General features: G+C 45.6%; 1 long non-coding RNA gene across 1 annotated transcript in view; it reads left to right on the forward strand.

The window, feature by feature from the left end:
- The window catches only part of LOC138295387 (uncharacterized), a 54,348-nt gene that overhangs the window by 13,276 nt on the left and 28,964 nt on the right, over window positions 1–12,108 (forward strand). Inside the window, exons 3-4 of the long non-coding RNA XR_011203591.1 lie at window positions 5,871–5,983; window positions 11,105–11,217. This is a non-coding gene — a long non-coding RNA (uncharacterized lncRNA). The remainder of the gene's footprint in view (window positions 1–5,870; window positions 5,984–11,104; window positions 11,218–12,108) is intronic.

Here is a 12,108-nt window from a genome sequence, read left to right on the forward strand (position 1 = left end):
TAGAATCACTGTGGAGACATCAGCCCTCATACCCGAGCAAAGACCTGTGATCTTGGTTCAGCATCTGCAACGAGGCAGTCAGCGTCTAGTTGTGGTTCCCTGGTCGGAATCTCCCTCTTGCATGTATTGGGACAAGGAAGTGATTTTATAACTAGCATGTCATCGTGATCACAAAATGTCCCTACGCAGGAATGCCAAGTCTAAACTCCTACCACGTCTATCGGCAATGTACCAGACTGTATCCTTGACTGAAGCACAGAGTAAATATGTTATGGAGAACTCCAGTGCTGAAGTAGGCAAAACAGTGTGATATGAAATAAAAAACAACACCATAGAACTGGCTATTCGAAAAATAACAGTACGAAGCCTAATAAAAAGCATGTAGAGCAAAGTGCACAGAGGCTCTAAGCTGTCAGCAAATGAATAAAATATATTCAGGGCAAAGTGCACAAAGGCCTAAAGCCTGAAGCTAAAGCGTAATGAATACGTAAAACTAACCACACTACACACTAACCTCCGGGAAACCTTCTGTAAGAGTGTGTACATGCTAAAAGATGCACCCTCTCAGGAGGAAGAGAGACCCGGATAATACCGCGATTTAGGCACCCTAAATTCAAACCCTGAACCCAGGGCTTCCTTTAGAGGAGAGGGTGATTCTGTAAAGGACTTGTCCTTAGATGAGGAAGGGGACTAGGGAAGACCTTAGTGCCTGGGCTTCATGGCCTCTAAATCCCTGGACAGAGACACAGGACAGTCGGATATGTTTGACCCAGAGGGGATACATCCCCCAGGTCCTCAGAATGGACCTCAGACACAAAAGTGGCTGAATACGTGGCTAGCAAAATCCACAAACCCATTGAGAAAGATGTAAGAGCATGCCTCAGAGTGGAATGCCCTAGGCCGGCGCTGACCGGAAAGGTGGCGGCCACACCTGTCATCGATTCCAAAATGTGTACTTTCTTTAGTAAGTACATGCGTGACCCTAAAAAGGGCATCAAGCGTCCCTGGAGAGCTTGCCAGGACAAACTCCTGGACGTGCTAGGACCCCTCACAAAAATCATTGAATTGGCAGAACAAGCCAAACAAACAGGGGTCCCTACGTCTATAGACATAGTAGCTGGATGGGGCACAGAGGGCTGTCTGCCTCTTAGGTAACGCAAAGTGCCCGTTGGCAGCTGAGAGGAGGAGATCCCTTGTCATGAAGATCAAACCCAAACTGGGGGAACTCGCAACTTCAGAAGCCGGTGTCATAGCGCAAGGCAATCTTTTTGGTGAGCCTTTCTTCAAGGAATTTGGGAACTTTGTCTCATCCTTCTCTGCCCTCGACAAAGCTCAATCGTCAATCAAAAGGTCTTCCCCGGGAAGTTTTTTGCAGGATCACAACAGAATCGTGGGGCCTTCAGACTGTCAGGGGTTACCACATAGAGTTTTACGGGTCCCTGTTGCAAGTGGTATGCCCGACCTTTTGTTTTTTCGACCGAGGAATGCATCTGATAGACTTAGAGGTAAGCAACCTCCTTGCAAAAGGTGCAATTCAGAGATCAGTACTTCACCCACAAGGGTTTTTGAGCAATCTGTTTCTGGAACATAAGAAATACAAAGGCTTCAGACCGGTCATCAACTTGAAAGATTTTATTGAATGGCTGATATACCGGCATTTCAAGATGGGGGTCATCTTTCTTCTTAGGGATATGCTCCTCACAGGTGACTGGATGGTCAGATTGGACTGCAAGGGCCCATTTATCCGCCACATCAAAGATTTCTTGAATTCTCTTGGCCGGATCGAATATACGAATTCAGGGCTCTCCCCTTAGGCATCTCATCATCCCCGTGGTGCTTTACCAAGCTGCTTTGACCGCTGCAGACCCTTCGCACAAGGGAGGTGTAAATCATTAATGGATCAGTCTCAAACCCATCTCACCTACAATTTGAACATGACTACTGCATTACTACAGGACCTGGGTTTTGTTATCAACCAAAGCAAGTCAGAGCTGATTCCGAATCAGCAGATGACTACTGGGATTTCTTATTGATTCGGTCAAGGCATCACTGAGTGTTCCGGCCTCCAAGATATCCAAAATGAAGACAGAAATCAGGATGGCCCTGAGACGAGACAGAATTTTACTGCGACAACTTGCCAGGATAGTGGGACTTCTCTCATCCTCGGTTCAAGCTATATTCCAACGGCCACTACACTACCAGGCCCTTCAGAGACTGAAGGCACGCCATCTTTGAAGAGGACTAACCTACTCAGAATTGAAATCTTGGCCACCCGAGGCCAGGACGGGATTTTAGTGGTGGACCTAACACCATTCATGTAGGTGGATGGTTGGAAGACATTATGGATGCTGGTCATCTGAATGGACTTTCAAGAGATTCTATTTGAAACCAATTTCAGACGCCACAGTCCTAGTGGTGAGTAAGCTGTGAACGTGCAAAATCCTCACCTCCAGTCCTGACCGAATAAAAGATTTCCAAGCTAACAAGAAGAAAAGTGTCAGTTCTATTAAGGGAACAAAGGCAAGGATTATCAAACCCAGAGAAATCAGAGATTATCTCTTGACCCTCCCAAATGACTTTGTTACAGTAAGTATAAATATGGGGAACGACTCTAGTTTGAAATGTTCACCTTAAAGGTTATCTGAACTGATAAGATCGCAACACAATTTTTCTTTCTAGTGGGATACATTTAAACTAAATACAGATGTGCTAGTACTCATATCTTGGACTTTTTGTCATGCATTTCTAGAATTGGTATGATTGTAAACAATGTTTCTGACAACAAATCGTGAGTGTAGATTACGACTTATATTAGGGAATGGTTACTAAGACCTATATTTGTATGTCCCAGATAACGATCAGAAGTTTGAATAGAGTGGGCATTCATGGTTAACTTCCTCCAGCGGAGAAGAAGGAGCAGGAAGGGATGTCACACACTTATGTACATCGGACTGTTACTTGATCGGATAGTGGTTGGTATGGAGAGACATTCGCTCAGGGTTCATGGGATATGTAGTATTAATGTATTTTCTTATACGTTCTTTGGAGGCTGCTTTGATAATAAAGTGAAGAAGATCATGCATAATCCTTACCTCCGTATCCTTAATAGAACTGAAATTTTCATTCTCAGCTAGGACATTTTTATTCTTTGACCTTCAGTTATGCTCTGTAATGGAATAAATACAACTTGGCAGGGCTGAATTGTGCTAATTAATATGCAGGTAAAAAGTGTTTGCTGGATGGTAGCTGTTGCATACATGCCAACATTTTAGGAGAGGAAAGTGGTAGATTAAAAAAAATAATCGGAAGAATGTATTTCTCCCATTGACTTCTGTTGAGGCTTGAATTGGGTCTATTAGCATGTATAGTACTTGCTGCTGCAGGATCAGATATCAGAAATGCAAATATATATATTTTTTCTTACCTGCCAGAAGCCCGGAGAGAGCGCTATGGTAGGCAGAGAGAGCCTGCAAATGATGTGTACTGGCCTGCAGGAGCAGGTTACTGGCAATGAATAATCCTGAGTCACACAAGACAGGTCCCTGTCGGCTGAAACCCACTGAGGAGTTGAGTTTTTACATGTAGGAATCGGGAGGTGGGAAACTAGCCTTGAAATCATTAGTCTCCCACCTGAATCGGGAGGGTTGACATGTATGCTGCTGTGGAGACATGCCAATAGATCCAGTTCAGGTGGGAGACTTCCGATTTTTTAAGTCAAAAATTGCTTTTTTTGGTTGTCTCTGCCTGAACTTACCTCTACTTCAATAGAAGCCAATGGGGGAAATTCATTCTCCCGTTCAGTTCTCTAAAATCTCTTACTTTCCTCTTTTAAAATGTTGACATGTATGGTTGTGTGGCCCTTGGGCAAACCTAGTGTGCTAGTGGAATGGCACAGTAAACATACGTGTCAGCGCACAAGCACACTGAAACCTTTTTCTTCCTGGATGCACTGGTCTACTGGACTGCGAGCGGTGTAGTTCCAATACAGACTTTGGTACTCCCTGATGGACCCATCTCTCTGTTTAAGGAATGTCAAATAATGTCTTGTCTCAGCTTTGCTTTAGGCCCGAGAAACATCTGACAAAGGACTGAATTTTAAAGATTTACTTCAAAAACGTTAGCAGAATACAAGGCACAAAACTGTGATAATATAAATAACAAACTCACAAGAGTTCAAATGCAAAACCAACAGAGTCGCCTTCTAAGAATGGAGAAATGGACTGCTTCCCCACACCATAAGTCACATTCTTTTATAGGGATTTGGACAAAAGATTAATCTCTACATCAGTACATGGCTCCCAGGCTTATAACCGATAAAAATCAAGTAAGGGGAAACTTTTTCAGCTGAATAAATTCAAAAATGTTCACATGGGTTTGAGTGTTCACAACATCTTGTGCATGGGCTACAACCATTGAATAGTACATCTGAGAAAATCTCAGCCTTGAGAAAAGCATATCTTATTGAGAACATTCAGTAAAGTGTTCTTCTTGTTCTGTGGAGCCTGGAAATGCTTTATTATGATAAAGAATGGAACAGCAAAATTATTCCTGTGGTGTAGCACAACGTCATATGAAGGATGGATGACAGAGTCTAAGTCAGCCTAATTCTCCTAAAGCATGATTTCTAAGGTTCTCTGTGTTAATTTTCTGCAAGCAACATTCATACCCCCCACCGATGATTCCCAAAATCATCACAATTCTTGTCTTGCTTATCATGAGGAAGTCGTCCCCTTCGTACATTTCATCATATAAATCAGTCTTCAATTCCTTTATTTCAGCATCTGCGCCTTTTCTCTTCCCCTTGTTGCTGATACCTTAATTTTCTCACATTTCAACCCTCTATTCAATGAAATGTTCCCCCCATCATTTCAGTAAAGGAAGCACACACGCTGCACAAATGTGTATGTGCTAAAAAGCAGTTTTAGTTTTCCGCCACCTTCACTTACTAGCCATTTCCCTATTTTGGCAAATCACTTTTTTGTTTTTCAATACTTTATTTCGGCAAATTCGCCATAAAAGTTAAACAACATAAAAGACAATGGAAATACAAACGTACGATAAAATATATATAAAAATAAGTAAAAACAAAATAATAATCAATAAAATAAATAAAATAAAAAGACGAGACAGGGCTGATAGCATCAACCGACCCCTCAAGCAGTCCAACTTTACTATATGGCTAAAATAGTGGGGTACAAAGCTCCAAGGCGAGGACCATATGAGCTAAAACCATTAATCTCTGAACTGCAATCAAACTAAGTGGAACCAGGAATACTCTAAACATAAATCCACTTTTTCCTACTCTTAATGTAGGCTGGTCAGAAAAATATGACATGCACTTCTGACAACCTGGCTGCCCCACACAAGCCACATGTGGTCCTAACAAAACGTGCCATATTAGACCAGGTACCAGTAAAAGCTGTAATCAGTAAACAGCTGTATCTAAATTGGAGATACAATTTCCTGGCCTCTATTTCATCTAAAAATTACTCTGCCCTAAAGACATCCTTGAACAGGAGGAAGAAGTTGGTCAAAGTTCCGTGCACTTGTAGAGCAATAATTTACGCAACTTTGTACTGCCAATACAACCGTTTTAGCTCAAATTTACCAATGACGGGCTGCCTCCGGTTTCTACCACAGTGCGCCACAACCCAATTCCATTAGTACTTTATTAACATATTGTAATGGGTTCTTTATCCCAAGAATAAGGATATTGGAATAATGTGACAGGTGTAGAAGGTAAGGGTTTAACTAATTTATTCATGCTCTGTTTTTAAGATGGAACTTTTTATCTCTTGTTTCTTGTTCACAAGGATAGTCCACTTTTAGTCCCCCAAAAAAATAATAAAGTTCCTTTTTTTCTCTTTCAGGGTTCTTGTGATAGTCCATGTGTGGCCGGGTCCAGCTTTGGGAAGGGGTCCGATCTTCCTCTACATCAGTGGCCCAAACTCTCCAAAGAAAATAGAAAGAAGGACAAAAACAGGTAAGTGGGATATATAAAATGTAATTATATAGGGTTAGTAGGGTGGTGGGGGAATAGGTAGAAGTGAAGGGAGGTGAGGGTATAACTGTCCTTTAGTTTGTGGTTCTCCCTGTGGGTGTTCTCAGGAATTCCCTTCCTTGTGAGAAATCCTCTGGCTGTCGGTTTTTCTGTGAGGTTAGGTTTATTTTAGGGCTCTCCCTCATATGATTTCCCCTTCCCTGCAGGACCTCCCTCTCCTTCCCTTATCCCCCCCTATTCCTAATAGCCACCCTGACCCAAACCCCCAGTTGCGGTACGGACGTACCTGAGGTGGCCACGCCCCTCCGGGGATGCGGCCGGCTCTTTGCCGATCTCCCGGCTTCTCTCTGACAGGGGCGGGAGGTCCCCTGAACTTTTCCACCTTCTCTGGGTCCTCCGCTCCTTCAACGGGTTCCTCGTTGTCGGTCCTCGGCGTCCGGGTTTCCTCCTCTTCGGGTCGCGTTCGCCGAGCGTTTCTCTCCGTCTCTCGCGCTCCTCCACGTTCGGGTCCGTCTTTTCTTTCACTTTTCGTCCAGACGCAGAAGGCGTCTGACGTCATAAGTCCGAGTCCCTCTCGAGTGCCCCGGGGGCATGTAATTGCGGCCGTCGTAATCTCCTGGGAACCGGCGTCCGGAGACGTCCGGTTACACATCCCCTCCCTCGAATGGGGCTGTTCGAGACCCAAAGGTCCCGGGAACCGGGATAAATAGTCAGCCTGACCCATAAGATCACCAGGGAGATGGCAAACCTGGAAGGAGAAAGGTTGAAGCTCCATAAACCATCTCAAAATGCGATTGTTAGTATCTTTATACCTCGAGAGCCAGGTAAGGGGAGCGTGATCCGTATATAATAGAAAGGATCTTCCTAGGAGGTAATATTGAAGGCTTTCAATCGCCCACTTGATGGCGAGACATTCCCGTTCTATAATGGGATATTTCTGCTCCCTGGGAAACAGTTTACGACTAATAAAGACCACGGGATGGCTAATATTGCTTTCATCTTTCTGAAAAAGCACGGCCCCCAGACCCACGTCTGAGGCATCCGTTTGGAGGTGAAAGGGGATAGTGAAGTCAGGACATTTTAAAATCGGTTGGGTGGTGAGACATCTTTGTAGGGTATGGTAACTATGGGATTGGACCGGGTTTAAATTTGTGATATTTTTGGGCTGGCCTTTCCTCAGGAGGTCGGTCAGAGGAGCGGCCAAGGTGGAATAATGGGGTATAAATCTTCGATAGTACCCTACCAAGCCTAAGAATGACCGGACCTCTTTTTTCGTTGTTGGTGTATCTATCCGTAGGATGGCTTCAACTTTATTCATTTGTGGTCTAAGTATACCTTTCCCTATATGATAGCCTAGGTAAGAGATATCATTAAATGCCAATCGGCTTTTGGAGGCGTTGGCTGTCAGTCCAGCCCCTCGTAACGCTGTAAAGATTTTGTTTAAATGCGCCAAGTGGTCCTCCCAAGTCTCGCTGTGGATAACGATATCATCCAGATATGCGGCAGCATATCTGATATGAGGTCGTAGAATGGTGTCGATGAGACGCTGGAAGGTGGCGGGTGCCCCATGTAACCCGAAAGGGAGAACATTAAAATGCTATAGTCCTGAGGGAGTAGAGAAGGCCGTTTTCTCTTTATCTTCTGGTGCCAAAGGAATCTGCCAGTAGCCTTTGGTCAAGTCGAGGGTAGACATTTACTTAGCTTTTCCCAATTTTTCTAAGAGTTCGTCCACCCTTGGAAGGGGATAAGTGTCGAACTGTGATATAGAATTGACTCGTCTAAAGTCAATACAAAAACGTATAGACCCATCTGGCTTTGGCACTAATACCACCGGTGAACACCAGGGACTCTGGGAAGGCTCTATAATGCCCAGGTCTAACATCTTTTCTATTTCGTTTTCTACCAGAATCTTTCTAGCTTCAGGGATACGATACGGCCGTAGCCGTACGACCTTGCCAGGTGGTGTTATGATTTGATGATGTACCAACTTGGTTCTGCCTGGTATCGAGGAGAACACATGGGTATGATCATGGAGGAGCTGGGTTAATTGCTCACTCTGTTGAATCGAGATTTCGGTATTTATGGGAGGCACCTCGTTTCTGCTAGGACGATCAGTGGGACACCACCCCATCTCCAATTCCTTAACCGTGTTAACTAGACATCCCCTGGTCGGTTCTCCCTGTGGCTCTTCCCATCTTTTTAATAAATTGACATGAAAGATCTGCGACCGGTTGGAACTGTCTGTGAGCTGGACCTTATAGGTCACGGGTGTTACTACCCCTATCACTTTATAGGGTCCCTGCCACTTTGCTAGCAACTTGTTGTCTGAACTGGGGAGAAGCACTAACACCTTATCTCCTATGGTAAAGGTCCTTAATTGAGTATTCCTGTCGTAATATCTTTTCTGCTTTTCTTGAGCCTTCTCCATATGTTCCCTTACGTTTTCCCACACGGTTTGTAGGTGGGTTATTAACTCATGGGTATATTCCAAGAGGGACTTTTCCCCATCCTCCTCCTCCCATAACTCCGCAGCCATGTCTAATAAGGTCCTGGGCTGTCGTCCGAACAACAATTCAAATGGACTATGGCCCGTGGAAGCTTGTTCATGGGTCCTGACAGCGTATAATACTAACGGGAGTTTCCTATCCCAGTCTTTACCTGTCTCTGAAATAGATTTCTTTAGTAGAGTTTTCAGAGTGCGATTATATCTTTCCACCAAACCATCCGTTTGTGGATGATAAACCGCCGTCCGCAACTGTTTGATCCCCAGAAGTTGACATATTTGTGACATCAAGTTGGACATGAACTGGGTACCTTGGTCTGTTAAGATTTCTCGGGGAAAACCTATTCGGGAGAAGAACCCTATCATGGCATGGGCGACGCTCTTGGAGTTAATACTACTGAGTGGGATGGCTTCTGGGTATCTGGTGGCATAATCTACCAATACTAGTATATAACGGTAGCCTCTAGAAGAAGTTAGGAGAGGGCCTACAATGTCCATTCCTATTCTTGAAAAAGGGATGTCTATAATGGGAAGCGGTTGCAAGGGAGCTCTTCTCTTTGGACCAGGATCAATCATTTGGCATTTAGGACACTGCTGACAGAACCTCCTAATCTGTGAAAAGACCCCCGGCCAGTAGAACTTCCTCAACAGATACTCTTCCGTTTTCTCTCTCCCATAGTGACCCCCCCCGGCTGGCTGTGGGCTAGGTGTAGGACTTGTTGCCTATAAGGTTCGGGAACTAATAGCTGCTTCTTTTCTTCTCTGTTATTGCCAGTGACACGGTATAACAGATTTTTGATTATTGTAAAAGAAGGACTCTTGTCTTGGGGGTTCCGGGGTCGTGCACTTTTCCAGGCATGGATCAAACTCGGGTCTTCTCTTTGACAACTACGGAATGGGGGAAGATCAGTAAGGGTAAGGACCTTTGTAATTACCCTATCTGGACTCGTGTTTCCTTGCGCGTAGACTTTTCTGGTTTCTCTTTTTTCTTTTCGGGAGGGTTTGTATCGAACCACCGGCGGTGGTATAGGTATATTAGAGAAAGGAGCCCTTTTCCACCAGGTACTCATGACCTCAGAGTCTTTTGTACTATCAAGAAGTTCCGAAAAGTCAGTGAAGTCGGTTCCTACGATGGCTTCTTCGACTAGTCGTTCCACCACCCCCATCCTTATGGGGGTTTCTTTTCCTTCCCAGGACAGGGTTGTCCAGATTAGGGGGTATTCTCTCGTTTCTCCATGAATACAACATATGGATACCGTAAGTCCTGAAGTAAAAGTGGGGCTTTCCAGTAAATCAGCTCGAATTACGGACTGACTGCAACCTGAGTCGATGAGGGCCACTGTGGTTCTTCCATTGATAACAAGTCTCTTCTTGTATTGGGTTTCCTTTCCCCCTGTATAGAAGACTCTCCCCCTAGTAACTCCTATTTCCATCGGTTCTGGTTTTTCCGTTTTCAGGGGGCAAACCCGGGCGATATGTCCCCACTCTCCACAGCTAAAACACTGTGGTTGTTGCATATAGGGTCTTTCCAGTCCTCGCATTTTTCCCGGGTCCTCGGTTGTTTTTCGCCCTAGGGATGAGGATGGTCCGAGGCTCTGCCGGATGGGGTTAGGTGTTGGCCGTACGGGAGGGATTTTGAACTCGAGGGAGCGGTGAAAGGCACAGGCTAACTCAATGGTGCTGTTAGTATCTGGGCTTGGGTGTTGCTTGATCCAGTTACGCGTGTTGGTGGGTAGGGCGTCTAGATATTGTTCTAAGAGGACAACCTCAATGATATCTTCCCTATTAGTCCCAATGGGACCTAGCCATTTGAGACCCAAATCCTTAATCCGGAAATACAGGGCCCGGGGATTCTCGGAGGGTCCCCACTTGGCTTTCCTAAACCAGACCCGGTAGTGTTCTGTATCAAACCCCACCCGCTCCAGGATGCTCTTTTTAATATCTTGATACGGTGTCGTTCCGCCTGGGTTTACCGCTTGATAAGCCGCTTGGAGAGTTCCAGTTAATAACGGAGCAATGTATTGGCCCCACCTATCCTGGGGCCAGGTGGCGGAAGTGGCAACCCGCTCAAAATTGGTGAAAAAGGCATCCGGGTCTTCGCCTTCCTGATATCGCTGCAGGACCGAACTGGGTACGTTCGGATGCACCCGGGTGGCGGCAATAGTATCCGTGAGAATTTTGATTGCAGTCTCATGAACCAATTGATTGTTGGCCATGATAGTGGCCTGACTTTTAAGAGTGCTTTGTAGGGCCTCCTTTTCCACTTTAGCCTCCTTCTGTTGCTCTTCCCACACAACTTGTAGATGCCTCTGCCCCGCGGCTATCTGCTGCATCATATCCGATAGGGTGGGCGTACCCTCCATCGTCTTAAATTACCTGTCGCCGTTCCAATATCCCACTTCTGACACCACTGTAATGGGTTCTTTATCCCAAGAATAAGGATATTGGAATAATGTGACAGGTGTAGAAGGTAAGGGTTTAACTAATTTATTCGTGCTCTGTTTTTAAGATGGAACTTTTTATCTCTTGTTTCTTGTTCACAAGGATAGTCCACTTTTAGTCCCCCCAAAAAAAAAAAAGTTCATTTTTTTCTCTTTCAGGGTTCTTGTGATAGTCCACGTGTGGCCGGGTCCAGCTTTGGGAAGGGGTCCGATCTTCCTCTACATCAGTGGCCCAAACTCTCCAAAGAAAATAGAAAGAAGGACAAAAACAGGTAAGTGGGATATATAAAATGTAATTATATAGGGTTAGTAGGGTGGTGGGGGAATAGGTAGAAGTGAAGGGAGGTGAGGGTATAACTGTCCTTTAGTTTGTGGTTCTCCCTGTGGGTGTTCTCAGGAATTCCCTTCCTTGTGAGAAATCCTCTGGCTGTCGGTTTTTCTGTGAGGTTAGGTTTATTTTAGGGCTCTCCCTCATATGATTTCCCCTTCCCTGCAGGACCTCCCTCTCCTTCCCTTATCCCCCCCTATTCCTAATAGCCACCCTGACCCAAACCCCCAGTTGCGGTACGGACGTACCTGAGGTGGCCACGCCCCTCCGGGGACGCGGCCGGCTCTTTGGCGATCTCCCGGCTTCTCTCTGACAGGGGCGGGAGGTCCCCTGAACTTTTCCACCTTCTCTGGGTCCTCCGCTCCTTCAACGGGTTCCTCGTTGTCGGTCCTCGGCGTCCGGGTTTTCCTCCTCTTCGGGTCACGTTAGCCGAGCGTTTCTCTCCGTCTCTCGCGCTCCTCCACGTTCGGGTCCGTCTTTTCTTTCACTTTTCGTCCAGACGCAGAAGGCGTCTGACGTCATAAGTCCGAGTCCCTCTCGAGTGCCCCGGGGGCATGTAATTGCGGCCGTCGTAATCTCCTGGGAACCGGCGTCCGGAGACGTCCGGTTACACATATCTTATCCAAGTGATATTTCCAGAGCCAGGGATACCTATCACCTGCTTGAACCCTCTCTGTAAGAATATAGCTCAGGAGAAGCCCCGAGCTGCCAATAAAGGATTGGCCTTATCCCGCCCCCATCGTGAAAGGCTTGAGATCCAAATCTATTCTGAGCAGGAGCAGGGGAGTTCTTACTGGAAGACATAACAACAAGTGGAGGAAGTGGTTCTCAGTTA

Source organism: Pleurodeles waltl, chromosome 5, assembly GCF_031143425.1.
Source record: "Pleurodeles waltl isolate 20211129_DDA chromosome 5, aPleWal1.hap1.20221129, whole genome shotgun sequence".
NCBI lineage: Eukaryota > Metazoa > Chordata > Amphibia > Caudata > Salamandridae > Pleurodeles > Pleurodeles waltl.